The sequence below is a fragment of the Pseudophryne corroboree genome, chromosome 3 (genome assembly GCF_028390025.1).
Source record: "Pseudophryne corroboree isolate aPseCor3 chromosome 3, aPseCor3.hap2, whole genome shotgun sequence".
NCBI lineage: Eukaryota > Metazoa > Chordata > Amphibia > Anura > Myobatrachidae > Pseudophryne > Pseudophryne corroboree.
In genome coordinates, this window is record NC_086446.1 from 111,869,802 (window position 1) to 111,896,897 (window position 27,096).

At 41.6% G+C, this 27,096-nt stretch overlaps 14 non-coding genes and 77 pseudogenes across 14 annotated transcripts; all 91 read left to right on the forward strand.

The window, feature by feature from the left end:
• The first annotated feature begins 2,714 nt into the window (after positions 1 to 2,714).
• Positions 2,715 to 2,833, forward strand: LOC134896942 (5S ribosomal RNA; annotated as a pseudogene).
• A 107-nt stretch (positions 2,834 to 2,940) lies between these two features.
• Positions 2,941 to 3,059, forward strand: LOC134895555 (5S ribosomal RNA; annotated as a pseudogene).
• Positions 3,060 to 3,166: 107 nt separating this feature from the next.
• LOC134897752 (5S ribosomal RNA) lies at positions 3,167 to 3,285 on the forward strand (annotated as a pseudogene).
• Positions 3,286 to 3,392: 107 nt separating this feature from the next.
• Positions 3,393 to 3,511, forward strand: LOC134889230 (5S ribosomal RNA; annotated as a pseudogene).
• A 107-nt stretch (positions 3,512 to 3,618) lies between these two features.
• On the forward strand, positions 3,619 to 3,737 carry LOC134895185 (5S ribosomal RNA; annotated as a pseudogene).
• Positions 3,738 to 4,070: 333 nt separating this feature from the next.
• Positions 4,071 to 4,189, forward strand: LOC134897939 (5S ribosomal RNA; annotated as a pseudogene).
• A 332-nt stretch (positions 4,190 to 4,521) lies between these two features.
• Positions 4,522 to 4,640, forward strand: LOC134894903 (5S ribosomal RNA; annotated as a pseudogene).
• Positions 4,641 to 4,747: 107 nt separating this feature from the next.
• On the forward strand, positions 4,748 to 4,866 carry LOC134897215 (5S ribosomal RNA; annotated as a pseudogene).
• A 107-nt stretch (positions 4,867 to 4,973) lies between these two features.
• On the forward strand, positions 4,974 to 5,092 carry LOC134894980 (5S ribosomal RNA; annotated as a pseudogene).
• A 107-nt stretch (positions 5,093 to 5,199) lies between these two features.
• On the forward strand, positions 5,200 to 5,318 carry LOC134897916 (5S ribosomal RNA; annotated as a pseudogene).
• A 107-nt stretch (positions 5,319 to 5,425) lies between these two features.
• LOC134896395 (5S ribosomal RNA) lies at positions 5,426 to 5,544 on the forward strand (annotated as a pseudogene).
• A 107-nt stretch (positions 5,545 to 5,651) lies between these two features.
• Positions 5,652 to 5,770, forward strand: LOC134893323 (5S ribosomal RNA; annotated as a pseudogene).
• Positions 5,771 to 5,877: 107 nt separating this feature from the next.
• On the forward strand, positions 5,878 to 5,996 carry LOC134897899 (5S ribosomal RNA; annotated as a pseudogene).
• Positions 5,997 to 6,103: 107 nt separating this feature from the next.
• Positions 6,104 to 6,222, forward strand: LOC134897666 (5S ribosomal RNA; annotated as a pseudogene).
• Positions 6,223 to 6,329: 107 nt separating this feature from the next.
• Positions 6,330 to 6,448, forward strand: LOC134895498 (5S ribosomal RNA; annotated as a pseudogene).
• A 107-nt stretch (positions 6,449 to 6,555) lies between these two features.
• On the forward strand, positions 6,556 to 6,674 carry LOC134894389 (5S ribosomal RNA; annotated as a pseudogene).
• Positions 6,675 to 6,781: 107 nt separating this feature from the next.
• On the forward strand, positions 6,782 to 6,900 carry LOC134891518 (5S ribosomal RNA; annotated as a pseudogene).
• A 107-nt stretch (positions 6,901 to 7,007) lies between these two features.
• Positions 7,008 to 7,126, forward strand: LOC134898155 (5S ribosomal RNA; annotated as a pseudogene).
• Positions 7,127 to 7,232: 106 nt separating this feature from the next.
• On the forward strand, positions 7,233 to 7,351 carry LOC134895443 (5S ribosomal RNA; annotated as a pseudogene).
• Positions 7,352 to 7,458: 107 nt separating this feature from the next.
• On the forward strand, positions 7,459 to 7,577 carry LOC134895077 (5S ribosomal RNA; annotated as a pseudogene).
• A 107-nt stretch (positions 7,578 to 7,684) lies between these two features.
• Positions 7,685 to 7,803, forward strand: LOC134897672 (5S ribosomal RNA; annotated as a pseudogene).
• A 107-nt stretch (positions 7,804 to 7,910) lies between these two features.
• LOC134894616 (5S ribosomal RNA) lies at positions 7,911 to 8,029 on the forward strand (annotated as a pseudogene).
• Positions 8,030 to 8,136: 107 nt separating this feature from the next.
• LOC134897397 (5S ribosomal RNA) lies at positions 8,137 to 8,255 on the forward strand (annotated as a pseudogene).
• A 107-nt stretch (positions 8,256 to 8,362) lies between these two features.
• On the forward strand, positions 8,363 to 8,481 carry LOC134897101 (5S ribosomal RNA; annotated as a pseudogene).
• Positions 8,482 to 8,588: 107 nt separating this feature from the next.
• On the forward strand, positions 8,589 to 8,707 carry LOC134894970 (5S ribosomal RNA; annotated as a pseudogene).
• A 107-nt stretch (positions 8,708 to 8,814) lies between these two features.
• On the forward strand, positions 8,815 to 8,933 carry LOC134896205 (5S ribosomal RNA; annotated as a pseudogene).
• A 107-nt stretch (positions 8,934 to 9,040) lies between these two features.
• LOC134893119 (5S ribosomal RNA) lies at positions 9,041 to 9,159 on the forward strand (annotated as a pseudogene).
• Positions 9,160 to 9,266: 107 nt separating this feature from the next.
• LOC134898370 (5S ribosomal RNA) lies at positions 9,267 to 9,385 on the forward strand (annotated as a pseudogene).
• A 107-nt stretch (positions 9,386 to 9,492) lies between these two features.
• LOC134898420 (5S ribosomal RNA) lies at positions 9,493 to 9,611 on the forward strand (annotated as a pseudogene).
• A 107-nt stretch (positions 9,612 to 9,718) lies between these two features.
• On the forward strand, positions 9,719 to 9,837 carry LOC134894479 (5S ribosomal RNA; annotated as a pseudogene).
• A 107-nt stretch (positions 9,838 to 9,944) lies between these two features.
• On the forward strand, positions 9,945 to 10,063 carry LOC134887572 (5S ribosomal RNA; annotated as a pseudogene).
• A 107-nt stretch (positions 10,064 to 10,170) lies between these two features.
• On the forward strand, positions 10,171 to 10,289 carry LOC134897865 (5S ribosomal RNA; annotated as a pseudogene).
• Positions 10,290 to 10,396: 107 nt separating this feature from the next.
• Positions 10,397 to 10,515, forward strand: LOC134896656 (5S ribosomal RNA; annotated as a pseudogene).
• A 107-nt stretch (positions 10,516 to 10,622) lies between these two features.
• LOC134896120 (5S ribosomal RNA) lies at positions 10,623 to 10,740 on the forward strand (annotated as a pseudogene).
• A 107-nt stretch (positions 10,741 to 10,847) lies between these two features.
• Positions 10,848 to 10,966, forward strand: LOC134897636 (5S ribosomal RNA; annotated as a pseudogene).
• Positions 10,967 to 11,073: 107 nt separating this feature from the next.
• Positions 11,074 to 11,192, forward strand: LOC134894392 (5S ribosomal RNA; annotated as a pseudogene).
• Positions 11,193 to 11,299: 107 nt separating this feature from the next.
• LOC134893324 (5S ribosomal RNA) lies at positions 11,300 to 11,418 on the forward strand (annotated as a pseudogene).
• A 107-nt stretch (positions 11,419 to 11,525) lies between these two features.
• Positions 11,526 to 11,644, forward strand: LOC135066766 (5S ribosomal RNA). The gene has a single exon (XR_010253007.1). It is a non-coding gene; the product is annotated as a 5S ribosomal RNA (ribosomal RNA).
• Positions 11,645 to 11,751: 107 nt separating this feature from the next.
• On the forward strand, positions 11,752 to 11,870 carry LOC134884819 (5S ribosomal RNA). The gene has a single exon (XR_010168951.1). It is a non-coding gene; the product is annotated as a 5S ribosomal RNA (ribosomal RNA).
• A 107-nt stretch (positions 11,871 to 11,977) lies between these two features.
• LOC134893897 (5S ribosomal RNA) lies at positions 11,978 to 12,096 on the forward strand (annotated as a pseudogene).
• A 107-nt stretch (positions 12,097 to 12,203) lies between these two features.
• Positions 12,204 to 12,322, forward strand: LOC134895775 (5S ribosomal RNA; annotated as a pseudogene).
• A 107-nt stretch (positions 12,323 to 12,429) lies between these two features.
• On the forward strand, positions 12,430 to 12,547 carry LOC134891352 (5S ribosomal RNA; annotated as a pseudogene).
• Positions 12,548 to 12,654: 107 nt separating this feature from the next.
• LOC134893671 (5S ribosomal RNA) lies at positions 12,655 to 12,773 on the forward strand (annotated as a pseudogene).
• Positions 12,774 to 12,880: 107 nt separating this feature from the next.
• LOC134897549 (5S ribosomal RNA) lies at positions 12,881 to 12,999 on the forward strand (annotated as a pseudogene).
• A 107-nt stretch (positions 13,000 to 13,106) lies between these two features.
• On the forward strand, positions 13,107 to 13,225 carry LOC134896457 (5S ribosomal RNA; annotated as a pseudogene).
• A 107-nt stretch (positions 13,226 to 13,332) lies between these two features.
• LOC134895893 (5S ribosomal RNA) lies at positions 13,333 to 13,451 on the forward strand (annotated as a pseudogene).
• Positions 13,452 to 13,558: 107 nt separating this feature from the next.
• On the forward strand, positions 13,559 to 13,677 carry LOC134894971 (5S ribosomal RNA; annotated as a pseudogene).
• A 107-nt stretch (positions 13,678 to 13,784) lies between these two features.
• On the forward strand, positions 13,785 to 13,903 carry LOC134895499 (5S ribosomal RNA; annotated as a pseudogene).
• A 107-nt stretch (positions 13,904 to 14,010) lies between these two features.
• Positions 14,011 to 14,129, forward strand: LOC134896806 (5S ribosomal RNA; annotated as a pseudogene).
• Positions 14,130 to 16,774: 2,645 nt separating this feature from the next.
• LOC134898364 (5S ribosomal RNA) lies at positions 16,775 to 16,893 on the forward strand (annotated as a pseudogene).
• Positions 16,894 to 17,000: 107 nt separating this feature from the next.
• On the forward strand, positions 17,001 to 17,119 carry LOC134896912 (5S ribosomal RNA; annotated as a pseudogene).
• A 107-nt stretch (positions 17,120 to 17,226) lies between these two features.
• LOC135068444 (5S ribosomal RNA) lies at positions 17,227 to 17,345 on the forward strand. The gene has a single exon (XR_010254645.1). It is a non-coding gene; the product is annotated as a 5S ribosomal RNA (ribosomal RNA).
• Positions 17,346 to 17,452: 107 nt separating this feature from the next.
• Positions 17,453 to 17,571, forward strand: LOC134891539 (5S ribosomal RNA; annotated as a pseudogene).
• A 107-nt stretch (positions 17,572 to 17,678) lies between these two features.
• Positions 17,679 to 17,797, forward strand: LOC134894894 (5S ribosomal RNA; annotated as a pseudogene).
• Positions 17,798 to 18,130: 333 nt separating this feature from the next.
• LOC134896070 (5S ribosomal RNA) lies at positions 18,131 to 18,249 on the forward strand (annotated as a pseudogene).
• Positions 18,250 to 18,356: 107 nt separating this feature from the next.
• On the forward strand, positions 18,357 to 18,475 carry LOC134898112 (5S ribosomal RNA; annotated as a pseudogene).
• A 107-nt stretch (positions 18,476 to 18,582) lies between these two features.
• On the forward strand, positions 18,583 to 18,701 carry LOC134896876 (5S ribosomal RNA; annotated as a pseudogene).
• Positions 18,702 to 18,808: 107 nt separating this feature from the next.
• On the forward strand, positions 18,809 to 18,927 carry LOC134893782 (5S ribosomal RNA; annotated as a pseudogene).
• Positions 18,928 to 19,034: 107 nt separating this feature from the next.
• LOC134895039 (5S ribosomal RNA) lies at positions 19,035 to 19,153 on the forward strand (annotated as a pseudogene).
• A 107-nt stretch (positions 19,154 to 19,260) lies between these two features.
• On the forward strand, positions 19,261 to 19,379 carry LOC134895822 (5S ribosomal RNA; annotated as a pseudogene).
• A 107-nt stretch (positions 19,380 to 19,486) lies between these two features.
• Positions 19,487 to 19,605, forward strand: LOC134898351 (5S ribosomal RNA; annotated as a pseudogene).
• A 107-nt stretch (positions 19,606 to 19,712) lies between these two features.
• Positions 19,713 to 19,831, forward strand: LOC134887871 (5S ribosomal RNA; annotated as a pseudogene).
• Positions 19,832 to 19,938: 107 nt separating this feature from the next.
• On the forward strand, positions 19,939 to 20,057 carry LOC134893124 (5S ribosomal RNA; annotated as a pseudogene).
• Positions 20,058 to 20,164: 107 nt separating this feature from the next.
• On the forward strand, positions 20,165 to 20,283 carry LOC134897012 (5S ribosomal RNA; annotated as a pseudogene).
• A 107-nt stretch (positions 20,284 to 20,390) lies between these two features.
• Positions 20,391 to 20,509, forward strand: LOC134896856 (5S ribosomal RNA; annotated as a pseudogene).
• Positions 20,510 to 20,616: 107 nt separating this feature from the next.
• Positions 20,617 to 20,735, forward strand: LOC134895894 (5S ribosomal RNA; annotated as a pseudogene).
• Positions 20,736 to 20,842: 107 nt separating this feature from the next.
• Positions 20,843 to 20,961, forward strand: LOC134898498 (5S ribosomal RNA; annotated as a pseudogene).
• A 107-nt stretch (positions 20,962 to 21,068) lies between these two features.
• LOC134894390 (5S ribosomal RNA) lies at positions 21,069 to 21,187 on the forward strand (annotated as a pseudogene).
• Positions 21,188 to 21,294: 107 nt separating this feature from the next.
• Positions 21,295 to 21,413, forward strand: LOC134898381 (5S ribosomal RNA; annotated as a pseudogene).
• Positions 21,414 to 21,746: 333 nt separating this feature from the next.
• On the forward strand, positions 21,747 to 21,865 carry LOC134896326 (5S ribosomal RNA; annotated as a pseudogene).
• A 107-nt stretch (positions 21,866 to 21,972) lies between these two features.
• On the forward strand, positions 21,973 to 22,091 carry LOC134901090 (5S ribosomal RNA). Its single transcript, XR_010174585.1, has one exon. It is a non-coding gene; the product is annotated as a 5S ribosomal RNA (ribosomal RNA).
• Positions 22,092 to 22,198: 107 nt separating this feature from the next.
• On the forward strand, positions 22,199 to 22,317 carry LOC134891540 (5S ribosomal RNA; annotated as a pseudogene).
• A 107-nt stretch (positions 22,318 to 22,424) lies between these two features.
• Positions 22,425 to 22,543, forward strand: LOC134893120 (5S ribosomal RNA; annotated as a pseudogene).
• Positions 22,544 to 22,876: 333 nt separating this feature from the next.
• On the forward strand, positions 22,877 to 22,995 carry LOC134896842 (5S ribosomal RNA; annotated as a pseudogene).
• A 107-nt stretch (positions 22,996 to 23,102) lies between these two features.
• LOC134897542 (5S ribosomal RNA) lies at positions 23,103 to 23,221 on the forward strand (annotated as a pseudogene).
• Positions 23,222 to 23,328: 107 nt separating this feature from the next.
• Positions 23,329 to 23,447, forward strand: LOC134897794 (5S ribosomal RNA; annotated as a pseudogene).
• Positions 23,448 to 23,554: 107 nt separating this feature from the next.
• LOC134896655 (5S ribosomal RNA) lies at positions 23,555 to 23,673 on the forward strand (annotated as a pseudogene).
• Positions 23,674 to 24,006: 333 nt separating this feature from the next.
• LOC134895880 (5S ribosomal RNA) lies at positions 24,007 to 24,125 on the forward strand (annotated as a pseudogene).
• Positions 24,126 to 24,232: 107 nt separating this feature from the next.
• On the forward strand, positions 24,233 to 24,351 carry LOC134889592 (5S ribosomal RNA; annotated as a pseudogene).
• A 107-nt stretch (positions 24,352 to 24,458) lies between these two features.
• LOC135066767 (5S ribosomal RNA) lies at positions 24,459 to 24,577 on the forward strand. Its single transcript, XR_010253008.1, has one exon. It is a non-coding gene; the product is annotated as a 5S ribosomal RNA (ribosomal RNA).
• A 107-nt stretch (positions 24,578 to 24,684) lies between these two features.
• Positions 24,685 to 24,803, forward strand: LOC135064375 (5S ribosomal RNA). Its single transcript, XR_010250683.1, has one exon. It is a non-coding gene; the product is annotated as a 5S ribosomal RNA (ribosomal RNA).
• A 107-nt stretch (positions 24,804 to 24,910) lies between these two features.
• LOC134902212 (5S ribosomal RNA) lies at positions 24,911 to 25,029 on the forward strand. Its single transcript, XR_010175682.1, has one exon. It is a non-coding gene; the product is annotated as a 5S ribosomal RNA (ribosomal RNA).
• Positions 25,030 to 25,136: 107 nt separating this feature from the next.
• LOC135059417 (5S ribosomal RNA) lies at positions 25,137 to 25,255 on the forward strand. Its single transcript, XR_010245820.1, has one exon. It is a non-coding gene; the product is annotated as a 5S ribosomal RNA (ribosomal RNA).
• A 107-nt stretch (positions 25,256 to 25,362) lies between these two features.
• Positions 25,363 to 25,481, forward strand: LOC134885196 (5S ribosomal RNA). Its single transcript, XR_010169317.1, has one exon. It is a non-coding gene; the product is annotated as a 5S ribosomal RNA (ribosomal RNA).
• A 107-nt stretch (positions 25,482 to 25,588) lies between these two features.
• LOC134890124 (5S ribosomal RNA) lies at positions 25,589 to 25,707 on the forward strand (annotated as a pseudogene).
• Positions 25,708 to 25,814: 107 nt separating this feature from the next.
• Positions 25,815 to 25,933, forward strand: LOC135069715 (5S ribosomal RNA). The gene has a single exon (XR_010255898.1). It is a non-coding gene; the product is annotated as a 5S ribosomal RNA (ribosomal RNA).
• A 107-nt stretch (positions 25,934 to 26,040) lies between these two features.
• Positions 26,041 to 26,159, forward strand: LOC135070191 (5S ribosomal RNA). Its single transcript, XR_010256363.1, has one exon. It is a non-coding gene; the product is annotated as a 5S ribosomal RNA (ribosomal RNA).
• Positions 26,160 to 26,266: 107 nt separating this feature from the next.
• Positions 26,267 to 26,385, forward strand: LOC134890031 (5S ribosomal RNA; annotated as a pseudogene).
• A 107-nt stretch (positions 26,386 to 26,492) lies between these two features.
• On the forward strand, positions 26,493 to 26,611 carry LOC135068536 (5S ribosomal RNA). Its single transcript, XR_010254733.1, has one exon. It is a non-coding gene; the product is annotated as a 5S ribosomal RNA (ribosomal RNA).
• A 107-nt stretch (positions 26,612 to 26,718) lies between these two features.
• On the forward strand, positions 26,719 to 26,837 carry LOC135060887 (5S ribosomal RNA). The gene has a single exon (XR_010247281.1). It is a non-coding gene; the product is annotated as a 5S ribosomal RNA (ribosomal RNA).
• Positions 26,838 to 26,944: 107 nt separating this feature from the next.
• On the forward strand, positions 26,945 to 27,063 carry LOC135060900 (5S ribosomal RNA). The gene has a single exon (XR_010247295.1). It is a non-coding gene; the product is annotated as a 5S ribosomal RNA (ribosomal RNA).
• Positions 27,064 to 27,096: the final 33 nt, after the last annotated feature.

Genomic DNA, 27,096 nt, shown 5'->3' on the forward strand with positions numbered 1-27,096 from the left:
TGCTGGCAACGAGCTGGGAACAAATGGGAAAAAAAGTTTTTCTCGCTTTTGACAATTCTGCTGAAAAGTCTTGAAAGATCCTCATTTTCTTCCCTTCCCAATTGATGACGGGTATTTTCCTGGAGGCTTTCCAGATTTCAAGCTTATGGGTATAGATTAAGCATTTAAACAGCGTAACCCGTGGGCGGGAGTCATGGGAACGTGGAGGAGGGCCTACCATATGAACCCTTAAGATAATCATATCTTTGCATGCATTCTGTATGCCCAACAGCTGTGGCAATGTAGATTTAACAAAAGTCTCTAGTTCAGGACCTTTAAGGGATTCAGGCAACACAACCAGTCGCACATTGTTACGTCGCGAACAATTTTCAAAATCCTCCATGCGATTAATGAGAGCATAATTATCTTTCTCAAGGCGTTTAACCTCGCACTGCAAATCAGCTAAGTTATGGGCTATAGAGGCTATTCTGTTCTCATTGCCTGAGACCCGCGTGTTTAGCTGCTGTACCTGAGCAGTGATGTCACTCACTGCTTTTGTAAAGAGAGTATCCACTGTGGATGTGATGGCATCCACCAGATCTAAACAAAAAACTGCAACAAACGAGCGCCTAATCATCAAAATAAAAAGTGAAAACCAATACGTGTTTCATAGAATTAAATAATCACAATTTTATGTTCCTGATAGTCTGCGCTTGCCGGAATACTATGTGTAGTATTGTGGTGATAGCATAGAAAAAGAACAAACGGCTGCGCTGAATATCAGGAACGGAACATAATGTACAGAGAGCCAACGTAAAAAATAACAATGTTTATTAATAAAACATATAAAAAGATTAATTATCAAATAACCGGTGAATAATATATATAAATATATATAAGAACAATCACTAGACGTGGACTAGTGGTATATTGTAATAACTCAGCTTATTGGGGTGAAAAGTTCCGTGATTCACTTGTTAGATAATTGATAAATACCAGGTGTGTTGGTAGGATCCTAATGAATTAAAAGTCCCTCAGTTGAAAATGATATTCAATACCTTTCCAAAATGGGCTGGTAAGAGCCGAGCGTCCTCGGCTTCAATGTCCTGCAATGCCCATATACGCTGTGCAGCGGAAAGGAATGGACCGTCTCTCTCACAACCCGGTCGTGGCGGCGTGTGCGCTGAAGCCGCTGATGTCGGATGCTGTAGGCGGAGGGTGCAGCGGGGACCAAGGAACACCTGGAAGATTTCACCTGAGCTGAGTGTGGATAGGGGCGGGTCCTGACGCGTTTCGTCACGTTCACGTGACTTTCTCAAAGGTAGAGGACCCGCCCCTATCCACACTCAGCTCAGGTGAAATCTTCCAGGTGTTCCTTGGTCCCCGCTGCACCCTCCGCCTACAGCATCCGACATCAGCGGCTTCAGCGCACACGCCGCCACGACCGGGTTGTGAGAGAGACGGTCCATTCCTTTCCGCTGCACAGCGTATATGGGCATTGCAGGACATTGAAGCCGAGGACGCTCGGCTCTTACCAGCCCATTTTGGAAAGGTATTGAATATCATTTTCAACTGAGGGACTTTTAATTCATTAGGATCCTACCAACACACCTGGTATTTATCAATTATCTAACAAGTGAATCACGGAACTTTTCACCCCAATAAGCTGAGTTATTACAATATACCACTAGTCCACGTCTAGTGATTGTTCTTATATATATTTATATATATTATTCACCGGTTATTTGATAATTAATCTTTTTATATGTTTTATTAATAAACATTGTTATTTTTTACGTTGGCTCTCTGTACATTATGTTCCGTTCCTGATATTCAGCGCAGCCGTTTGTTCTTTTTCATCCACCAGATCTGTATACGTGAGAGGGGCATAAGAAGCCTTGAGAGGTTGTGAGGCTGTGTCTTTTCCTGGGTCTGCAGCAGACTTCTTGCTGGCCGGAGACATAGCGTGTGCATCCGGGTCTGGCGCCATGTTAGGATCGGCACCGCGATTCACTTGCCGCAGCGTCTGCTGAAACGAGCGCTGTGGCTGAGAAGAGGAGACAAAATTTGTCCATGCCGACAAGTGGGTGGCGAGCGCCGTTTGCAGGGCCTGGCTCTTGGAGGCTGAGACAGCCGTGAAAAGGAAATTAGTGAACCGGGCTAGGAGCGGAGCTGAGAGAGCACGATCATCACTCCATGCACACGGAACCGAAAATGAAAAACGTATTCATTTATGTACCAGTAGTTAGAAGTAGAAAAGCTCTAACAGAAACCACAAAGCTCATCTACAGCCACACCACACTGGATATGCCCAATCTTATCTGATATTGGAAGCTACGCAGTGTTGGGCCTGGCTAGTACATGGATGGGAGACCACCTGGGAATGCAAACTGCAGTAGGTATTTTTATACTGCCAACACCGTTCTGTTGACGCATTCCATTTTCAAACTTATTCCTTTATGTACCAGTAGTTAGAAGTAGAAAAGCTCTAACAGAAACCAAAAAGCTCATCTATATCCACACCACACTGGATACGCCAAATCTCATCTTGTCTTGGAAGCTAAGCAGTGTTAGGCCTGGTTAGAACTTGGATGGGAGACCACCAGGGAATACAAGGTGCTGTAGGTATTTTTATACTGCCAACACCGTTCTGTTGATGCATTCCATTTTCAAACTTATTCATTTATGTACCAGTAGCTAGAAGTAAAAAAGCTCTAATAGAAAACACAAAGCTCATCTACAGCCACACCATACTGGATATGCCCAATTTTATCTGATCTTGGAAACTAAGCAGTATTGGGCATGGTTAGTACATGGATGGGAGACCGCTTGGGAATACAAGGTGCAGTAGGTATTTTTATACTGCCAACAGCGTTCTGTTGATGCATTCCATTTTCAAACTTATTCATTTATGTACCAGTAGTAAGAAGTAGAAAAGCTCTAAAAGAAACCTCATAGCTCATCTGCAGCCACACCACAATGGATGCGCCCAATCTCATCTGATCTTGAAAGCTAAACAGTGTTGGGACTGGTTAGTACTTGGATGGGAGACTACCTGGGAATACAAGGTGCTGTAGGTATTTTTATACTGCCAACACCGTTCTGTTGATGCATTCCATTTTCAAACTTATTAATTTATGTACCAGTAGTTAGAAGTAGAAAAGCTCTAACAGAAACAACAAAGCTCATCTACAGCCACACCACACTGTATACTCCAAATCTCATCTGGTCTTGGAAGCTAAACAGTGTTGGTCCTGGTTATTACTTGGATGGGAGACCACCTGGGAATGCAAGCTGCTGTTGGTATTTTTATACTGCCAACACTGTTCTGTTGATGCATTCCATTTTCAATTTTATTCATTTATGTACCAGTAGTTAGAAGTAGAAAAGATCTAACAGAAACCCCAAAGCTCATCTACAGCCACACCACAATGGATGCGCCCAATCTCATCTGATCTTGGAAGCTAAGTGGTGTTGGGCCTGGTTAGTACTTGGATGGGACACCACCTGGGAATACAAGGTGCTGTAGGTATTTTTATACTGCCAACACCGTTCTGTTGATGCATTCCATTTTCAAACTTATTCATTTATGTACCAGTAGCTAGAAGTTGAAAAGCTCTAATAGAAACGACAAAGCTCATCTACAGCCACACCATACTGGATACGCCCAATTTTATCTGATCTTGGAAGCTACGCAGTATTGGGCCTGGTTAGTACATGGATGGGAGACCACCTGGGAATACAAGGTGCTGTAGACATTTTCATACTGCCAACAGCGTTCTGTTGATGCATTCCATTTTTAAACATATTCATTTATGAACCAGTAGTAAGAAGTATAAAAGCTCTAAAAGAAACATCATAGCTCATCCACAGACACACCACAATGGATGCGCCCAATCTCATCTGATCTTGAAAGCTAAGCAGTGTTGTAACTGGTTAGTACTTGGATGGGAGACCACCTGGGCATACAAGGGGCTGTAGGTATTTTTATACTGCCAACACGGTTCTGTTGATGCATTCCATTTTCAAACTTATTAATTTATGTACCAGTAGTTAGAAGTAGAAAAGCTCTAACAGAAACAACAAAGCTCATCTACAGCCACACCACACTGTATACTCTAAATATCATCTGGTCTTTAAAGCTAAGCAGTGTAGGGCCTGGTTAGTACTTGGATGAGAGACCACCTGGGAATGCAAGCTGCTGTTGGTATTTTTATACTGCCAACACCGTTCTGTTGATGCATTCCATTTTCAATTTTATTCATTTATGTACCAGTAGTTAGAAGTAGAAAAGTTCTAACAGAAACCACAAAACTCATCTACAGCCACACCACACTGGATACGCCCAATCTCATCTAATCTTGGAAGATAAGCAGTCTAGGGCCTGGTTATTTCTTGAATGGGGGACGACCTGGGAATGCAAGCTGCTGTAGGTATTTTTATACTGCCAACACCGTTCTGTTGATGCATTCCATTTAAAATGTTATTCATTTATGTACCAGTAGTCAGAGTAGAATAGCTCTAACAGAAACAGTAAAGCTCATCTACAGCTACACCACACTGGATATGCCCAATCTTTTCTGCTCTTGGAAGCTAAGCAGTGTTGGACCTGGTTAGTACTTGGATGGGAGACCACCTGGGAATACAAGGTGCTGTAGGTATTTTTATACTGCTATCAACATTCTGTTGATGCATTCCATTATCAAACTTATTCATTTATGTACCAGCAGCTAGAAGTAGAAAAGTTCTAACAGAAACCACAAAGCTCATCTACAGCCACACAACACTGGATACGCCCAAGCTCCTCTGATTTTGGAAGCTAAGCAGTGTTGGTCCTAGTTAGTACTAGGATGGGAGACCACCTGGGAATACAAGGTGCTGTATGTATTTTTATACTGCCAACACCGTTCTGTTGATGCATTCCATTTTCAAACTTATTCATTTATGTACCAGCAGTAAGAAGTAGAAAAGTACTAACAGAGACCACAAAACTCATCTACAGCCACAGCACACTGGATACGCCCAATCTCATCTGCTCTTGGAAGCTAAGCAGTGTTGGGCCTGGTTAGTACTTGGATGGTAGACCACCTGGGAATACAATGTGCTGTAGGTATTTTTAAACTGCCAACACCTTTCTGCTGATGCATTCTATTTTCAAACTTATTCATTTATGTACCAGTAGTAAGAAGTAGAAAAGTTCTAGCAAAAACTACAAAGCTCATCTACAGCCGCATCACACTGGATACGCCCTATCTCTTCTGATTTTGGAAGCTAAGCAGTGTTGGTCCTAGTTATTACTAGGATGGGAGACCACCTGGGAATACAAGGTGCTGTATGTATTTTTATACTGCCAACACCGTTCTGTTGATGCATTCCATTTTCAAACTTATTCATTTATGTACCAGCAGTAAGAAGTAGAAAAGAACTAACAGAGACCACAAAACTCATCTACAGCCACACCACACTGGATACACCCAATATCCTCTGATCTTGGAAGCTAAGCAGTGTTGGGCATGGTTAATACTTGGATGGGATACCACCTGGGAATGCAAGCTGCTGTAGGTATTTTTATACTGCCAACACCGTACTGTTGATGCATTCCATTTTCAATTTTATTAATTTATGTACCAGTAGTCAGAAGTAGAAAAGCTCTAACAGAAACAGTAAAGCTCATCTACAGCTACACCACACTGGATATGCCCAATCTTATCTGCTCTTGGAAGCTAAGCAGTGTTGGACCTGGTTAGTACTTGGATGGGAGACCACCTGGGAATACAAGGTGCTGTAGGTATTTTTATACTGCCAACACCGTTCTGTTGATGCATTCCATTTTCAAATTTATTCATTTATATACCAGTAGTTAGAAGTAGAAAAACTCTAACAGAAACTAAAAAGCTCATCTGTAGCCATACCACACTGGATATGCCCAATCTCATCTGATTTTGGAAGCTAAGCATTGCTGTGCCTTGTTAGTACTTGGATGGGAGGCCACCTGGGAAAGCAAGCTGTTGTAGGTATTTTTATACTGCCAACACCGTACTGTTGATGCATTCCATTTTTAATTTTATTAATTTATGTACCAGTTGTTAGAAATAGAAAAGCTCTAACAGAAACCACAAAGCTCATCTACAGCCACACCACACTGGATACGCCCAATTGTATCTGCTCTTGGTAGATAAACAGTGTTGGACCTGGTTTATACTTGGATGGGAGACCACCTGGGAATACAAGGTGCTGTAGGTATTTTTATACTGCCAACACCGTTAAGCTGATGCATTCCATTTTCACACTTATTCATTTATGTACCAGTAGCTAGAAGTAGAAAAGTTCTAGCAGAAACCACAAAGCTCATCTACAGCCACACCACACTGGATACGCCCAATCTTATCTGCTCTTGGTAGCTAAACAGTGTTGGGCCTGGTTAGTACTTGGATGGGAGACCACCTGAGAATGCAAGCTGCTGTAGGTATTTTAATACTGCCAACACCGTACTGTTGATGCATTCCATTTTTAATTTTATTCATTTATGTACCAGTTGTTAGAAGTAGAAAAGCTCTAACAGAAACCGCAAAGCTCATCTACAGCCACACCACACTGGATATGCCCAATCTTATCTGCTCTTGGTAGCTAAACAGTGTTGGACCTGGTTAGTACTTGGATGGGAGACCACCTGGGAATACAAGGTGCTGTAGGTATTTTTATACTGCTCAAACCGTTTTGTTGATTCATTCCATTTTTAAACGTATTCATTTATATACCAGTAGTTAGAAGAAGAAAAGCTCTAACCGAAACCAAAAAGCTCGTCTGTAGCCACACCACACTGGATACGCCCAATCTCATCTGCTCTTGGAAGCTAAGCAGTGTTGGGCCTGGTTAGTACTTGGATGGTAGACCACCTGGGAATACAAGGTGCTGTAGGTATTTTTATACTGCCAACACCTTTCTGCTGATGCATTCTATTTTCAAACTTATTCATTTATGTACCAGTAGTAAGAAGTAGAAAAGTTCTAGCAAAAACTACAAAGCTCATCTACAGCCGCACCACACTGGATACGCCCTATCTCTTCTGATTTTAGAAGCTAAGCAGTGTTGGTCCTAGTTATTACTAGGATGGGAGACCACCTGGGAATACAAGGTGCTGTATGTATTTTATACTGCCAACACCGTTCTGTTGATGCATTCCATTTTCAAACGTATTCATTTATGTACCAGCAGTAAGAAGTAGAAAAGTACTAACAGAGACCACAAAACTCATCTACAGCCACACCACACTGGATACACCCAATATCGTCTGATCTTGGAAGCTAAGCAGTGTTGGGCCTGGTTAATACTTGGATGGGATACCACCTGGGAATGCAAGCTGCTGTAGGTATTTTTATACTGCCAACACCGTACTGTTGATGCATTCCATTTTCAATTTTATTCATTTATGTACCAGTTGTTAGAAGTAGAAAAGCTCTAACAGAAACCGCAAAGCTCATCTACAGCCACACCACACTGTATACTCCAAATCTCATCTGGTCTTTAAAGCTAAGCAGTGTAGGGCCTGGTTAGTACTTGGATGGGAGACCACCTGGGAATGCAAGCTGCTGTTGGTATTTTTATACTGCCAACACCGTTCTGTTGATGCATTCCATTTTCAATTTTATTAATTTATGTACCAGTAGTTAGAAGTAGAAAAGTTCTAACAGAAACCACGAAACTCATCTACAGCCACACCACACTGGATACGCCCAATCTCATCTAATCTTGGAAGCTAAGCAGTCTAGGGATTGGTTATTACTTGAATGGGGGACCACCTGGGAATGCAAGCGGCTGTAGGTATTTTTATACTGCCAACACCGTTCTGTTGATGCATTCCATTTAAAATTTTATTCATTTATGTACCAGTAGTCAGAAGTAGAAAAGCTCTAACAGAAACAGTAAAGCTCATCTACAGCTACACCACACTGGATATGCCCAATCTTATCTGCTCTTGGAAGCTAAGCAGTGTTGGACCTGGTTAGTACTTGGATGGGAGACCACCTGTGAATACAAGGTGCTGTAGGTATTTTTATACTGCCAACACCGTTCTGTTGATGCATTCCATTTTCAAATTTATTCATTTATATACCAGTAGTTAGAAGTAGAAAAGCTCTAACAGAAACTAAAAAGCTCATCTGTAGCCATACCACACTGGATATGCCCAATCTCATCTGATTTTGGAAGCTAAGCATTGCTGTGCCTGGTTAGTACTTGGATGGGAGACCACCTGGGAAAGCAAGCTGTTGTAGGTATTTTTATACTGCCAACACCGTACTGTTGATGCATTCCATTTTCAATTTTATTCATTTATGTACCAGTTGTTAGAAGTAGAAAAGCTCTAACAGAAACCACAAAGCTCATCTACAGCCACACCACACTGGATACGCCCAATTGTATCTGCTCTTGGTAGATAAACAGTGTTGGACCTGGTTAATACTTGGATGGGAGACCACCTGGGAATACAAGGTGCTGTAGGTATTTTTATACTGCCAACACCATTCTGTTGATGCATTCCATTTTCAAACTTATTAATTTATGTACCAGTAGTTAGAAGTAGAAAAGTTCTAACAGAAACCACAAAGCTCATCAACAGCCACACCACACTGGATACGCCCATTCTTATCTGATCTTGGAAGCTAAGCAGTGTTGTGCCTGGTTAGTACTTGGATGGGAGACCACCTGGGAATACAAGGTGCTGTAGGTATTTTTATACTGCCAACACCGTTAAGCTGATGCATTCCATTTTCACACTTATTCATTTATGTACCAGTAGCTAGAAGTAGAAAAGTTCTAGCAGAAACCACAAAGCTCATCTACAGCCACACCACACTGGATACGCTCAATCTTATCTGCTCTTGGTAGCTAAACAGTGTTGGGCCTGGTTAGTACTTGGATGGGAGACCACCTGAGAATGCAAGCTGCTGTAGGTATTTTTATACTGCCAACACCGTACTGTTGATGCATTCCATTTTCAATTTTATTCATTTATGTACCATTTGTTAGAAGTAGAAAAGCTCTAACAGAAACCGCAAAGCTCATCTACAGCCACACCACACTGGATACGCCCAATCTTATCTGCTCTTGGTAGCTAAACAGTGTTGGACCTGGTTAGTACTTGGATGGGAGACCACCTGGGAATACAAGGTGCTGTAGGTATTTTTATACTGCTCAAACCGTTTTGTTGATTCATTCCATTTTTAAACGTATTCATTTATATACCAGTAGTTAGAAGAAGAAAAGCTCTAACCGAAACCAAAAAGCTCGTCTGTAGCCACACCACACTGGATATGTACAATCGCATCTGAGCTTGGAAGCTAAGCAGTGTTGGGCCTGGTTAGCACTTGTATGGGAGACCACCTGGGAATAAAAGGTGCTGTAGGTATTTTTATACTGCCAACACCGTTCTGTTGATGCATTCCATTTTCAAACTTATTAATTTATGTACCAGTAGTTAGAATTAGAAAAGCTCTAACAGAAACCAAAAAGCTCATCTATATCCACACCACACTGAATACGACAAAACTCATCTGGTCTTGGGAACTAAGCAGTGTTGGACCTGGTTAGTACTTGGATGGGAGACCACCTGGGAATATAAGGTGCTGTAGGTATTTTTATACTGCCAACACCGTTCTGTTGATGCATTCCATTTTCAATTTTATTCATTTATGTACCAGTAGTTAGAAGTAGAAAAGTTCTAACAGAAACCACAAAGCTAATGTACAGCCACACCACACTGGATACGCCCAATCTCATCTGATCTTGGGAACTAAGCAGTGATGGGCCTGGTTAGTACTTGGATGGGAGACCACCTGGGAATACAAGGTGCTGTAGGAATTTTTAGACTCCAAACACCGTTCTGTTGATGCATTCCATTTTCAAACTTATTCATTTATGTACCAGTTGTTAGAAGTTGAAAAGTTCTAGCAGAAACCACAAAGCTCATCTACAGCGAAACCACACTGGATACACCCAATCTCATCTGATCTTGGAAGCTTAGCAGTGTTGGGCCTGGTTAGTACTTGGATGGGAGGCCACCTGGGAATACAAGGTGCTGTAGGTATTTTTATACTGCCAACACCGTTCTGTTGAGGCATTCCATTTTCAAACTTATTCATTTCTGTACCAGTAGATAGAAGTAGAAAAGTTCTAACAGAAACCACAAAGCTCATCTACAGCCACACCACACTGGATACGCCCAATCTCATTTGATCTTGGGAACAAAGCAGTGTTGGGCCTGGTTAGTACTTGGAAGGGAGACCACCGGGAAATACAAGGTGCTGTATGAATTTTTAGACTCCAAACACCGTTCTGTTGATGCATTCCATTTTCAAACTTATTCATTTATGTACCAGTAGTTAGAAGTAGAAAAGTTCTAACGGAAACCACAAAGCTTATCTACAGCCACACCACACTAGATACGCCCAATCTCATCTGATTTTGGAAGCTAAGCAGTGTTGTCCCTGGTTAGTACTTGGATGGGAGACCACCTGGGAATACAAGATGCTGTAGGTATTTTTATACTGCCAACACCGTTCTGTTGAATCATTCCATTTTCAAACTTATTCATTTATGTACCAGTAGCTAGAAGTAGAAAAGTTCTAGCAGAAACCGCAAAGCTCATCTACAGCCACACCACACTGGATATGCCAATCTCATCTGATCTTGGAAACTAAGCAGTGTTTTGCCTGGTTAGTACTTGGATGGGAGACCACCTGGGAATACAAGGTGCTGTAGGTATTTTTATACTGTCAACACCGTTCTATTGATGCATTCCATTTTCAAACTTATTAATTTATGTACCAGTAGCTAGAAGTAGAAAAGTTCTAACAGAAACTACAAAGCTCATCTACAGCCACACAACACTGGATACGCCCAATCTCCTCTGATTTTGGAAGCTAAGCAGTGTTGGTCCTAGTTAGTACTAGGATGGGAGAACACCTGGGAAAACAAGGTGCTGTATGTATTTTTATACTGCCAACACCGTTCTGTTGATGCATTCCATTTTCAAACTTATTCATTTATGTACCAGCAGTAAGAAGTAGAAAAGTACTAACAGAGACCACAAAACTCATCTACAGCCACACCACACTGGATATGCCCAATCTCATCTGCTCTTGGAAGCTTAGCAGTGTTGGGCCTGGTTAGTACTTGGATGGGAGGCCACCTGGGAATACAAGGTGTTGTAGGTATTTTTATACTGCCAACACCGTTCTGTTGATGCATTCCATTTAAAATTTTATTCATTTATGTACCAGTAGTCAGAAGTAGAAAAGCTCTAACAGAAACAGTAAAGCTCATCTACAGCTACACCACACTGGATATGCCCAATCTTATCTGCTCTTGGAAGCTAAGCAGTGTTGGACCTGGTTAGTACTTGGATGGGAGACCACCTGGGAATACAAGGTGCTGTAGGTATTTTTAGACTCCAAACACCGTTCTGTTGATGCATTCCATTTTCAAATTTATTCATTTATGTACCAGTTGTTAGAAGTAGAAAAGTTCTAGCAGAAACCACAAAACTCATCTACAGCCACACCACACTGGATACACCCAATCTCATCTGATCTTGGAAGCTAAGCAGTGTTGGGCCTGGTTAGTACTTGGATGGGCGGCCACCTGGGAATACAAGGTACTGTAGGTATTTTTATACTGCCAACACCGTTCTGTTGATGCATTCCATTTTCAAATTTATTCATTTATGTACCAGTTTTTAGAAGTAGAAAAGTTCTAGCAGAAACCACAAAGCTCATCTACAGCGACACCACACTGGATACACCCAATCTCATCTGATCTTGGAAGCTAAGCAGTGTTGGGCCTGGTTAGTACTTGGATGGGAGGCCACCTGGGAATACAAGGTGCTGTAAGTATTTTTATACTGCCAACACCGTTCTGTTGATGCATTCCATTTTCAAACTTATTAATTTATGTACCAGTAGCTAGAAGTAGAAAAGTTCTAGCAGAAACCTCAAAGCTCATTTACAGACACACCACACTGAATACGCTCAATCTCATCTGATCTTGGAAGCTAAGCAGTGTTGGGCCTGGTTAGTACTTGGAAGGGAGACCCAATGGGAATACAAGGTGCTGTAGGTACTTTTATACTGCCAACACCGTTCTGTTGATGCATTCCATTTTTAAACTTATTCATTTATGTACCAGTAGATAGAAGTAGAAAAGTTCTAACAGAAACCACAAAGCTCATCAACAGCCACACCACACTGGATATGCCCATTCTTATCTGATCTTGGAAGCTAAGCAGTGTTGTGCCTGGTTAGTACTTGGATGGGAGACCACCTGGGAATACAAGGTGCTGTAGGTATTTTTATACTGCCAACACCGTTATGCTGATGCATTCCATTTTCAAACTTATTCATTTATGTACCAGTAGCTAGAAGTAGAAAAGTTCTAGCAGAAACCACAAAGCTCATCTACAGCCACACCACACTGGATATGCCAATCTCATCTGATCTTGGAAACTAAGCAGTGTTGGGCCTGGTTTGTACTTGGATGGGAGACCACCTGGGAATACAAGGTGCTGTAGGTATTTTTATACTGTCAACACCGTTCTATTGATGCATTCCATTTTCAAACTTAGTAATTTATGTACCAGTAGCTAGAAGTAGAAAAGTTCTAGCAGAAACTACAAAGCTCATGTACAGCCGCACCACACTGGATACGCCCTATCTCTTTTGATCTTGGAAGCTAAGCAGTGTTGGGCCTGGTTAGTACTTGGATGGGAGACCACCTGGGAATACAAGGTGCTGTAGGTATTTTTATACTGCCAACACCGTTCTGTTGATGCATTCCATTATCAAACTTATTCATTTATGTACCAGCAGCTAGAAGTAGAAAAGTTCTAACAGAAACTACAAAGCTAATCTACAGCCACACAACACTGGATACGCCCAATCTCCTCTGATTTTGGAAGCTAAGCAGTGTTGGTCCTAGTTAGTACTAGGATGGGAGAACACCTGGGAATACAAGGTGCTGTATGTATTTTTATACTGCCAACACCGTTCTGTTGATGCATTCCATTTTCAAACTTATTCATTTATATACCAGTAGTTAGAAGTAGAAAAGCTCAAACAGAAACTAAAAAGCTCATCTGTAGTCATACCACACTGGATATGTTCAATCTCATCTGATCTTGGAAGCTAAGCATTGTTGGGCCTGGTTAGTACTTGGATGGGAGACCACCTGGGAAAGCAAGCTGTTGTAGGTATTTTTATACTGCCAACACCGTACTGTTGATGCATTCCATTTTCAATTTTATTCATTTATGTACCAGTTGTAAGAAGTAGAAAAGCTCTAACAGAAACCACAAAGCTCATCTACAGCCACACCACACTGGATACGCCCAATTGTATCTGCTCTTGGTAGATAAACAGTGTTGGACCTGGTTAGTACTTGGATGGGAGACCACCTGGGAATACAAGGTGCTGTAGGTATTTTTATACTGCCAACACCATTCTGTTGATGCATTCCATTTTCAAACTTATTAATTTATGTACCAGTAGTTAGAAGTAGAAAAGTTCTAACAGAAACCACAAAGTTCATCAACAGCCACACCACACTGGATACGCCCATTCTTATCTGATCTTGGAAGCTAAGCAGTGTTGTGCCTGGTTAGTACTTGGATGGGAGACCACCTGGGAATACAAGGTGCTGTAGGTATTTTTATACTGCCAACACCGTTATGCTGATGCATTCCATTTTCAAACTTATTCATTTATGTACCAGTAGCTAGAAGTAGAAAAGTTCTAGCAGAAACCACAAAGCTTATCTACAGCCACACCACACTGGATACGCCCAATCTTATCTGCTCTTGGTAGCTAAACAGTGTTGGGCCTGGTTAGTACTTGGATGGGAGACCACCTGAGAATGCAAGCTGCTGTAGGTATTTTTATACTGCCAACACCGTACTGTTGATGCATTCCATTTTCAATTTTATTCATTTATGTACCAGTTGTTAGAAGTAGAAAAGCTCTAACAGAAACCGCAAAGCTCATCTACAGCCACACCACACTGGATATGCCCTATCTTATCTGCTCTTGGTAGCTAAACAGTGTTGGACCTGGTTAGTACTTGGATGGGAGATCACCTGGGAATACAAGGTGCTGTAGGTATTTTTATACTGCTAACACCGTTTTGTTGATTCATTCCATTTTTTTTTAAACGTATTAATTTATATACCAGTAGTTAGAAGAAGAAAAGCTCTAACCGAAACCAAAAAGCTCATCTGTAGCCACACCACACTGGATATGTACAATCGCATCTGAGCTTGGAAGCTAAGCAGTGTTGGGCCTGGTTAGCACTTGTATGGTAGACCACCTGGGAATAAAAGGTGCTGTAGGTATTTTTATACTGCCAACACCGTTCTGTTGATGCATTCCATTTTCAAACTTATTCATTTATGTACCAGTAGTTAGAATTAGAAAAGCTCTAACAGAAGCATTGGCCATATTTCCCCAGATTACCAAAGGCTGGGATACCCCCTTCCCATTCCGATGGGCCAGCACCCACATTACATATCTAGGCATCATACTACCCGCTGACCCCACCCATCTATACACCGACAACATCCACCCAATTCTCATTAAGATCCAGACAGAACTTACGCTATGGCAAACACTACCCTTAAATCTCTTGGGGCGCTGTAATCTGGTCAAGATGGTTAGTTTCCCCAGACTGCTCTACGCTCTGCAGATGTTGCCCATCATACTCTCAAAAGCTGATGTATCTCATCTAAATTCCTCGATCTCGAAATTTATCTGGGCCAATAAACGACCCAGGATAAGTCTTTTTAAGTTAACCCAAACAATACAAAACGGAGGGGTGAATCTGCCGAGCGTGGAGCAGTACAACCATGCTTGTCTCCTCCGATTCGCTGTGGATTGGATCCACGGAACGTCTAACTTTACCGACTCACTAGTCGACTCCCAATTCTGTGCCCCCCTATCCCTCAGCTACATTCTCCATGCAAACAAATCGGAAATATCTAACCTTCATTTGGATAACCCTCTATTAACCTCTACTATTGTAGCGTGGAGACTCTCCCGCAGATCTCTTAAGCTACACCACACCTACTCACTCTTTCTCCCTTTGGTCGGAAATACACAATTCCAAAATGGTCAGGCCCACATCCCCTTTACCAATTGGCACACCTCAGGTATCACATGTATAGGAAACCTCCTCGACTCCAACAAAAGAATACTCACCTTCACGGAGGTGTCAACCAAATATGGAATTAGCCTCCGCCATCGCTTTTCTTTCTACCAAATATCACACTACATACGATCGACCCTCTCACATCTTACTGCCTCAGACCTGGTTAACTCTCTGGACGCACTTCTGCGCTCAGGGACCTGCTCCATCTCAGCAATATATACCCGCATACGCACGGAACACATACCCACTACAGACCTCACACAAATACAAACATGGTCCACCCAAATCCCGTCAATGTCCCCGGAGAACATAGTGGATAGTTTTGCAAGCTCCCTCAAACTTATCCCTGCCAGCCTCTATCAAGAAATGGCATACAAAATACTACACAGAGCCTACATATCACCAAGGAGGAGCCATTTGATGGGCTTGTCCGACTCGGCTAAATGCTTAAAATGCTCTTCATTAATAGCAGATCTTATGCACTGCTTCTGGCACTGCAGCCACATCCAAAAATTTTGGACAGAACTACACACCTACGGAACTGCCGAGTTGGGCTTGCGCTTCCGATGTACTGCCTCTTGGGCGCTATTCGGGTATGTCCATGACCAAAACGATATTCCCTCTCGAGACACGAAACTAATTATGATCCTCTCAGCAGTAGGCAGGAAGGCCATATTACAACAATGGATATCCAATACCCCTCCCACACTACCTCTAGCTACCTCTAGACTACTATTCCTATTCACGATGGACTGGCTGGATACTTCCCTTAACAAAGAAATATTAACCCCCACCCTGTTTCACTGCTGGAGACGATTTATCAACACACTACCTATTCCGACAAAAACAGCCATTAAACAAAGCTTTCACTGCACTACCTGGTACGGACACCAAGTTCTAGCAGATGACCCCCCCATCGCTCTTCCATAACTACACCCTAGCCCCCTCTCCTCTTCCCTACCTTCTACTCTCCTCTTGTTTTCTTTTCTTGCTTTCTATTCCCTCTCATCGTTTCAACTCTGATTGCCCGCACCTGACCCTTAAGTTCTTACATCTACCTCCTCCTACTCCTTAACACTGGATATCTATCGTCTATCTCTTCTTATCACACTGTTGATGTCTCCGTGGATGGGTCGGCGGCCCCCGGGTCCTGGCAGGTACGATTAATAATGTTAATAATGTTGTTAATACTGTTAGTGTTTTTATTGTTTTAGGATTTAGCGATCCCCAAAGGGGGAGACGCATTAATATGCTTTACTTCTAGGCAAAGAATCTGCTAATTAGCAGGAACACATTAGCTGTTCCATCATATTTTATGTTTACTAATTTTGCTATTTGGTTACACAATACTATGATATAACACATATCTAAACGTATCGATGTAAAAAGTGAAAATGTGAGGTTCTTTGTTCTGGGCTTCGGATTCTATTTTCTTTTTCTTTTCATACACGACGGTTCCGGGTGGCTAATGTGGCCCCAGGTACAGTTGAATTATATGTCATTATATGTCATCATCTGTTATGATTCAACATGCCTTTTTGACCTCAATAAAAAATATTTTGAAAAAAAAAAAAGAAAAGCTCTAACAGAAACCAAAAAGCTCATCTATATCCACACCACACTGAATACGACAAATCTCATCTGGTCTTGGGAACTAAGCAGTGTTGGACCTGGTTAGTACTTGGATGGGAGACTACCTGGGAATACAAGGTGCTGTAGGTATTTTTATACTGCCAACACCGTTCTGTTGATGCATTCCATTTTTAAACTTCTTCATTTATGTACCAGTAGTTAGAAGTAGAAAAGTTCTAACAGAAACCACAAAGCTAATGTACAGCCACACCACACTGGATACGCCCAATCGCATCTGATCTTGTGAACTAAGCAGTGATGGGCCTGGTTAGTACTTGGATGGGAGACCACCTGGGAATACAAGGTGCTGTAGGAATTTTTAGACTCCAAACACCGTTCTGTTGATGCATTCCATTTTCAAACTTATTCATTTATGTACCAGTAGTTAGAAGTAGAAAAGTTCTAACGAAAACCACAATGCTCATCTACAGCCACACCACACTGGATACTCCCAATCTCATCTGATCTTGGAAGCTAAGCAGTGTTGGGCCTGGTTAGTACTTGGATGGGAGGCCACCTGGGAATACAAGGTGTTGTAGGTATTTTTATACTGCCAACACCGTTCTGTTGATGCATTCCATTTTCAAATTTATTCATTTATGTACCAGTTGTTAGAAGTTGAAAAGTTCTAGCAGAAACCACAAAGCTCATCTACAGCGAAACCACACTGGATACACCCAATCTCATCTGATCTTGGAAGCTTAGCAGTGTTGGGCCTGGTTAGTACTTGGATGGGAGACCACCTGGGAATGCAAGCTGCTGTAGGTATTTTTATACTGCCAACACCGTACTGTTGATGCATTCCATTTTCAATTTTATTCATTTATGTACCAGTAGTTAGATGTAGAAAAGCTCTAACAGAAACCGCAAAGCTCATCTACAGCCACACCACACTGGATACGCCCAATCTTATCTGCTCTTGGTAGCTAAACAGTGTTGGACCTGGTTAGTACTTGGATGGGAGACCACCTGGGAATACAAGGTGCTGTATGTATTTTTATACTGCTAACACCGTTTTGTTGATGCATTCCATTTTTAAACTTATTCATTTATATACCAGTAGTTAGAAGAAGAAAAGCTCTAACCGAAACCAAAAAGCTCGTCTGTAGCCACACCACACTGGATATGTACAATCGCATCTGAGCTTGGAAGCTAATCAGTGTTGGGCCTGGTTAGCACTTGTATGGGAGACCACCAGGGAAAAAAAGGTGCTGTAGGTATTTTTATACTGCCAACACCGTTCTGTTGATGCATTCCATTTTCAAACTTATTAATTTATGTACCAGTGGTTAGAAGTAGAAAAGCTCTAACAGAAACAACAAAGCTCATCTACAGCCACACCACACTGTATACTCCAAATCTCATGTGGTCTTTAAAGCTAAGCAGTGTAGGGCCTGGTTAGTACTTGGATGGGAGACCACCTGGGAATGCAAGCTGCTGTTGGTATTTTTATACTGCCAACACTGTTCTGTTGATGCATTCCATTTTCAATTTTATTCATTTATGTACCAGTAGTTAGAAGTAGAAAAGTTCTAGCAGAAACCTCAAAGCTCATTTACAGACAAACCATACTGGATACGCTCAATCTCATCTGATCTTGGAAGCTAAGCAGTCTAGGGATTGGTTATTACTTGAATGGGGGACCACCTGGGAATGCAAGCTGCTGTAGGTATTTTTATACTGCCAACACCGTTCTGTTTATGCATTCCATTTAAAATTTTATTCATTTATGTACCAGTAGTCAGAAGTAGAAAAGATCTAACAGAAACAGTAAAGCTCATCTACAGCTACACCACACTGGATATGCCAAATCTTATCTGCTATTGGAAGCTAAGCAGTGTTGGACCTGGTTAGTACTTGGATGGGAGACCACCTGGGAATACAAGGTGCTGTAGGTATTTTTATACTGCCAACACCGTTCTGTTGATGCATTCCATTTTCAAATTTATTCATTTATGTACCAGTTGTTAGAAGTAGAAAAGTTCTAGCAGAAACCACAAAGCTCATCTACAGCGACCCCACACTGGATACACCCAATCTCATCTGATCTTGGAAGCTAAGCAGTGTTGGGCCTGGTTAGCACTTGGATGGGAGGCCACCTGGGAATACAAGGCGCTGTAGGTATTTTTATACTGCCAACACCGTTCTGTTGATGCATTCTATTTTCAAACTTATTCATTTATGTACCAGTAGCTAGAAGTAGAAAAGTTCTAGCAGAAACCTCAAAGCTCATTTACAGACAAACCATACTGGATACGCTCAATCTCATCTGATCTTGGAAGCTAAGCAGTGTTGGGCCTGGTTAGTACTTGGAAGGGAGACCCAATGGGAATACAAGGTGCTGTAGGTACTTTTATACTGCCAACACCGTTCTGTTGATGCATTCCATTTTTAAACTTATTCATTTATGTACCAGTAGATAGAAGTAGAAAAGTTCTAACAGAAACCACAAAGCTCTTCAACAGCCACACCACACTGGATACGCCCATTCTTATCTGATCTTGGAAGCTAAGCAGTGTTGTGCCTGGTTAGTACTTGGATGGGAGACCACCTGGGAATACAAGGTGCTGTAGGTATTTTTATACTGCCAACACCGTTATGCTGATGCATTCCATTTTCAATTTTATTCATTTATGTACCAGTAGTTAGAAGTAGAAAAGTTCTAACAGAAACCACGAAACTCATCCACAGCCACACCACACTGGATACGCCCAATCTCATCTAATCTTGGAAGCTAAGCAGTCTAGGGATTAGTTATTACTTGAATGGGGGACCACCTGGGAATGCAAGCTGCTGTAGGTATTTTTATACTGCCAACACCGTTCTATTTATGCATTCCATTTTCAAACTTATTCATTTATGTACCAGTAGTTAGAAGTAGAAAAGTTCTAAAAGAAACCATGAAGCTCATCTACAGCCACACCACACTGGATACGCCCTATCTCTTCTGATCTTGGAAGCTAAGCAGTGTTGGGCCTGGTTAGTACTTGGATGGGAGACCACCTGGGAATACAAGGTGTTGTAGGTATTTTTATACTGCCAACACCGTTCTGTTGATGCATTCCATTATCAAACTTAGTAATTTATGTACCAGTAGCTAGAAGTAGAAAAGTTCTAGCAGAAACGGCAAAGCTCATCTACAGCCGCACCACACTGGATATGCCCTATCTCTTCTGATCTTGGAAGCTAAGCAGTGTTGGGCCTGGTTAGTACTTGGATGGGAGACCACCTGGGAATACAAGGTGTTGTAGGTATTTTTATACTGCCAACACCGTTCTGTTGATGCATTCCATTATCAAACTTATTCATTTATGTACCAGCAGCTAGAAGTAGAAAAGTTCTAACAGAAACTACAAAGCTCATCTACAGCCACACAACACTGGATACACCCAATCTCCTCTGATTTTGGAAGCTAAGCAGTGTTGGTTCTAGTTAGTACTAGGATGGGAGACCACCTGGGAATACAAGCTGCTGTATGTATTTTTATACTGCCAACACCGTTCTGTTGATGCATTCCATTTTCAAACTTATTCATTTATATACCAGTAGTTAGAAGTAGAAAAGCTCTAACAGAAACTAAAAAGCTCATCTGTAGCAATACCACACTGGATATGTTCAATCTCATCTGATCTTGGAAGCTAAGCATTGTTGGGCCTGGTTAGTACTTGGATGGGAGACCACCTGGGAAAGCAAGCTGTTGTAGGTATTTTTATACTGCCAACACCGTACTGTTGATGCATTCCATTTTCAATTTTATTCATTTATGTACCAGTTGTAAGAAGTAGAAAAGCTCTAACAGAAACCACAAAGCTCATCTACAGCCACACCACACTGGATACGCCCAATTGTATCTGCTCTTGGTAGATAAACAGTGTTGGACCTGGTTAGTACTTGGATGGGAGACCACCTGGGAATACAAGGTGCTGTAGGTATTTTTATACTGCCAACACCATTCTGTTGATGTATTCCATTTTCAAACTTATTAATTTATGTACCAGTAGTTAGAAGTAGAAAAGTTCTAACAGAAACCACAAAGCTCATCAACAGCCACACCACACTGGATACACCCATTGTTATCTGCTCTTGGTAGCTAAACAGTGTTGGGCCTGGTTAGTACTTGGATGGGAGACCACCTGAGAATGCAAGCTGCTGTAGGTATTTTTATACTGCCAACACCGTACTGTTGATGCATTCCATTTTCAATTTTATTCATTTATGTACCAGGTGTTAGAAGTAGAAAAGCTCTAACAGAAACCGCAAAGCTCATCTACAGCCACACCACACTGGATATGCCCAATCTTATCTGCTCTTGGTAGCTAAACAGTGTTGGACCTGGTTAGTACTTGGATGGGAGACCACCTGGGAATACAAGGTGCTGTAGGTATTTTTATACTGCTAACACCGTTTTGTTGATTCATTCCATTTTTAAACGTATTCATTTATATACCAGTAGTTAGAAGAAGAAAAGCTCTAACCGAAACCAAAAAGCTCGTCTGTAGCCACACCACACTGGATATTTACAATCGCATCTGAGCTTGGAAGCTAAGCAGTGTTGGGCCTGGTTAGCACTTGTATGGGAGACCACCTGGGAATAAAAGGTGCTGTAGGTATTTTTATACTGCCAACACCGTTCTGTTGATGCATTCCATTTTCAAACTTATTCATTTATGTACCAGTAGTTAGAATTAGAAAAGCTCTAACAGAAACCAAAAAGCTCATCTATATCCACACCACACTGAATACGACAAATCTCATCTGGTCTTGGGTACTAAACAGTGTTGGACCTGGTTAGTACTTGGATGGGAGACCACCTGGGAATACAAGGTGCTGTAGGTATTTTTATACTGCCAACACCGTTCTGTTGATGCATTCCATTTTCAAACTTATTCATTTATGTACCAGTAGTTAGAAGTAGAAAAGTTCTAACAGAAACCACAAAGCTAATGTACAGCCACACCACACTGGATACGCCCAATCTCATCTGATCTTGTGAACTAAGCAGTGATGGGCCTGGTTAGTACTTGGATGGGAGACCACCTGGGAATACAAGGTGCTGTAGGAATTTTTAGACTCCCAACACCGTTCTGTTGATGCATTCCATTTTCAAACGTATTCATTTATGTACCAGTAGTTAGAAGTAGAAAAGTTCTAACGAAAACCACAATGCTCATCTACAGCCACACCACACTGGATACTCCCAATCTCATCTGATCTTGGAAGCTAAGCAGTGTTGGGCCTTGTTAGTACTTGGATGGGAGGCCACCTGGGAATACAAGGTGCTGTAGGTATTTTTATACTGCCAACACCGTTCTGTTGATGCATTCCATTTTCAAATTTATTCATTTATGTACCAGTTGTTAGAAGTTGAAAAGTTCTAGCAGAAACCACAAAGCTCATCTACAGCGAAACCACACTGGATACACCCAATCTCATCTGATCTTGGAAGCTTAGCAGTGTTGGGCCTGGTTAGTACTTGGATGGGAGACCACCTGGGAATGCAAGCTGCTGTAGGTATTTTTATACTGCCAACACCGTACTGTTGATGCATTCCATTTACAATTTTATTCATTTATGTACCAGTAGTTAGAAGTAGAAAAGCTCTAACAGAAACCACAAAGCTCATCTACAGCCACACCACACTGGATACGCCCAATCTTATCTGCTCTTGGTAGCTAAACAGTGTTGGACCTGGTTAGTACTTGGATGGGAGACCACCTGGGAATACAAGGTGCTGTAGGTATTTTTATACTGCCAACACCGTTCTGTTGATGCATTCCATTTTTAAACTTATTCATTTATATACCAGTAGTTAGAAGAAGAAAAGATCTAACCGAAACCAAAAAGCTCGTCTGTAGCCACACCACACTGGATATGTACAATCGTATCTGAGCTTGGAAGCTAATCAGTGTTGGGCCTGGTTAGCACTTGTATGGGAGACCACCTGGGAATAAAAGGTGCTGTAGGTATTTTTATACTGCCAACACCGTTCTGTTGATGCATTCCATTTTCAAACTTATTAATTTATGTACCAGTGGTTAGAAGTAGAAAAGCTCTAACAGAAACAACAAAGCTCATCTACAGCAGCACCACACTGTATACTCCAAATCTCATCTGGTCTTTAAAGCTAAGCAGTGTAGGGCCTGGTTAGTACTTGGATGGGAGACCACCTGGGAATGCAAGCTGCTGTTGGTATTTTTATACTGCCAACACCGTTCTGTTGATGCATTCCATTTTCAATTTTATTCATTTATGTACCAGTAGTTAGAAGTAGAAAAGTTCTAACAGAAACCACGAAACTCATCTACAGCCACACCACACTGGATACGCCCAATCTCATCTAATCTTGGAAGCTAAGCAGTCTAGGGATTGGTTATTACTTGAATGGGGGACCACCTGGGAATGCAAGCTGCTGTAGGTATTTTTATACTGCCAACACCGTTCTGTTTATGCATTCCATTTAAAATTTTATTCATTTATGTACCAGTAGTCAGAAGTAGAAAAGATCTAACAGAAACAGTAAAGCTCATCTACTGCTACACCACACTGGATATGCCCAATCTTATCTGCTCTTGGAAGCTAAGCAGTGTTGGGCCTGGTTAGCACTTGTATGGGAGACCACCTGGGAATAAAAGGTGCTGTAGGTATTTTTATACTGCCAACACCGTTCTGTTGATGCATTCTATTTTCAAACTTATTCATTTATGTACCAGTAGCTAGAAGTAGAAAAGTTCTAGCAGAAACCTCAAAGCTCATTTACAGACAAACTACACTGGATACGCTAAATCTCATCTGATCTTGGAAGCTAAGCAGTGTTGGGCCTGGTTAGTACTTGGAAGGGAGACCCAATGGGAATACAAGGTGCTGTAGGTACTTTTATACTGCCAACACCGTTCTGTTGATGCATTCCATTTTCAATTTTATTCATTTATGTACCAGTAGTTAGAAGTAGAAAAGTTCTAACAGAAACCACGAAACTCATCCACAGCCACACCACACTGGATACGCCCAATCTCATCTAATCTTGGAAGCAAAGCAGTTTAGGGATTAGTTATTACTTGAATGGGGGACCACCTGGGAATGCAAGCTGCTGTAGGTATTTTTATACTGCCAACACCGTTCTATTTATGCTTTCCATTTTCAAACTTATTCATTTATGTACCAGTAGTTAGAAGTAGAAAAGTTCTAAAAGAAACCATGAAGCTCATCTACAGCCACACCACACTGGATACTCCCAATCTCATCTGATCTTAGAAGCTAAGCAGTGTTGGGCATGGTTAGTCCTTGGATGGGAGGCCACCTGGGAATAAAAGGTGCTGTAGGTATTTTTATACTGCCAACACCGTTCTGTTGATGCATTCTATTTTCAAACTTATTCATTTATGTACCAGTAGCTAGAAGTAGAAAAGTTCTAGCAGAAACCTCAAAGCTCATTTACAGACAAACCACACTGGATACGCTCAATCTCATCTGATCTTGGAAGCTAAGCAGTGTTGGGCCTGGTTAGTACTTGGATGGGAGACCACCTGGGAATACAAGGTGCTGTAGCTATTTTTATACTACCAACACCGTTCTGTTGATGCATTCCATTTTAAAACGTATTCATTTATGAACCAGTAGTTAGAAGTAGAAAAGTTCTAACAGAAACCATAAAGCTTATCTACAGCCACACCACACTGGATACGCCCAATCTTGTCTGATCTTGGAAGCTAAGCAGTGTTGGGCCTGGTTAGTACTTGGATGGGAGACCACCTGGGAATACAAGGTGCTGTAGATATTTTTATACTACCAACACCGTTCTGTTGATGCATTCCATTTTCAAACTTATTCATTTATGAACCAGTAGTTAGAAGTAGAAAAGTACTAACAGAAACCATAACGCTCTTCTACAGCCACACCACACTGGATATGCCCAATCTCATCTGATCTTGGAAGCTAAGCAGTGTTGGGCCTGGTTAGTACTTGGATGGGAGACCACCTGGGAATACAAGGTGCTGTAGATATTTTTATACTGCCAACACCGTTCTGTTGATGCATTCCATTTTAAAACGTATTCATTTGTGAACCAGTAGTTAGAAGTAGAAAAGTTCTAACAGAAACCACAAAGTTTATCTACAGCCACACCACATTGGATACGCCCAATCTCATCTGATCTTGGAAGCTAAGCAGTGTTGGGCCTGGTTAGTACTTGGATGGGAGACCACCTGGGAATACAAGGTGCTGTAGATATTTTTATACTGCCAACACCGTTCTGTTGATGCATTCCATTTTCAAACGTATTCATTTATGAACCAGTAGTTAGTAGTAGAAAAGTTCTAACAGAAACCACAAAGCTCATCTACAGCCACACCACACTGGGTACGCCCAATCTCATCTGATCTTGGAAGCTAAGCAGTGTTGGGCCTGGTTAGTACTTGGATGGGAGACCACCTGGGAATACAAGGTGCTGTAGATATTTTTATACTGCCAACACCGTTCTGTTGATGCATTCCATTTTCAAACGTATTCATTTATGAACCAGTAGTTAGAAGTAGAAAAGTTCTAACAGAAACCACAAAGCTCATCTACAGCCACACCACACTGGATACGCCCAATCTCATCTGATCTTGGAAGCTAAGCAGTGTTGGGCCTGGTTAGTACTTGGATGGGAGACCACCTAGTAATACAAGGTGCTGTAGATATTTTTATAATGCCAACACCGTTCTGTTGATGCATTCCATTTTCAAACGTATTCATTTATGAACCAGTAGTTAGAAGTAGAAAAGTTCTAACAGAAACCAGAAATTTCATCTACAGCAGCACCACACTGGATATGCCCAATCTCATCTGATCTTGGAAGCTAAGCAGTGTTGGGCCTGGTTAGTACTTGGATGGGAGACCACCTGGGAATACAAGGTGCAGTAGATATTTTTATACTACAAACACCGTTCTGTTGATGCATTCCATTTTCAAACGTATTCATTTATGAACCAGTAGTTGGAAGTAGAAAAGTTCTAACAGAAACCATAAAGCTCTTCTACAGCCACACCACACTGGATATGCCCAATCTCATCTGATCTTGGAAGCTAAGCAGTGTTGGGCCTGGTTAGTACTTGGATGGGAGTCCACCTGGGAATACAAGGTGCTGTAGATAATTTTATACTGCCAACACCGTTCTGTTGATGCATTCCATTTTAAAACGTATTCATTTATGAACCAGTAGTTAGAAGTAGAAAAGTTCTAACAGAAACCACAAAGTTCATCTACAGCCACACCATATTGGATACGCCCAATCTCATCTGATCTTGGAAGCTAAGCAGTGTTGGGCCTGGTTAGTACTTGGATGGGAGACTACCTGGGAATACAAGGTGCTGTAGATATTTTTATACTGCCAACACCGTTCTGTTGATGCATTCCATTTTCAAACGTATTCATTTATGAACCAGTAGTTAGTAGTAGAAAAGTTCTAACAGAAACCACAAAGCTCATCTAAAGCCACACCACACTGGATACACCCAATCTCATCTGATATTGGAAGCTAAGCAGTGTTGGGTCTGGTTAGTACTTGGATGGGAGACCACCTGGGAATACAAGGTGCTGTAGATATTTTTATACTGCCAACACCGTTCTGTTGATGCATTCCATTTTCAAACGTATTCATTTATGAACCAGTAGTTAGAAGTAGAAAAGTTCTAACAGAAACCACAAAACTCATCTACAGCCACACCACATTGGATACGCCCAATCTCATCTGACCTTGGAAGCTAAGCAGTGTTGGGCCTGATTAGTACTTGGATGGGAGTCCACCTGGGAATACAAGGTGCTGTAGATAATTTTATACTGCCAACACCGTTCTGTTGATGCATTCCATTTTAAAACGTATTCATTTATGAACCAGTAGTTAGAAGTAGAAAAGTTCCTTCAGAAACCACAAAGTTCATCTACAGCCACACCACACTGGATACGCCCAATCTCATCTGATCTTGGAAGCTAAGCAGTGTTGGGCCTGGTTAGTACTTGGATGGGAGACCACCTGGGAATACAAGGTGCTGTAGATACTTTTATACTGCCAACACCGTTCTGTTGATGCATTCCATTTTCAAACGTATTCATTTATGAACCAGTAGTTAGAAGTATAAAAGTTCTAACAGAAACCACAAAGCTCATCTACAGCCACACCACACTGGATACGCCCAATCTCATCTGATCTTGGAAGCTAAGCAGTGTTGGGCCTGGTTAGTACTTGGATGGGAGACCACCTGGGAATACAAGGTGCTGTAGATATTTTTATACTGCCAACACCGTTCTGTTGATGCA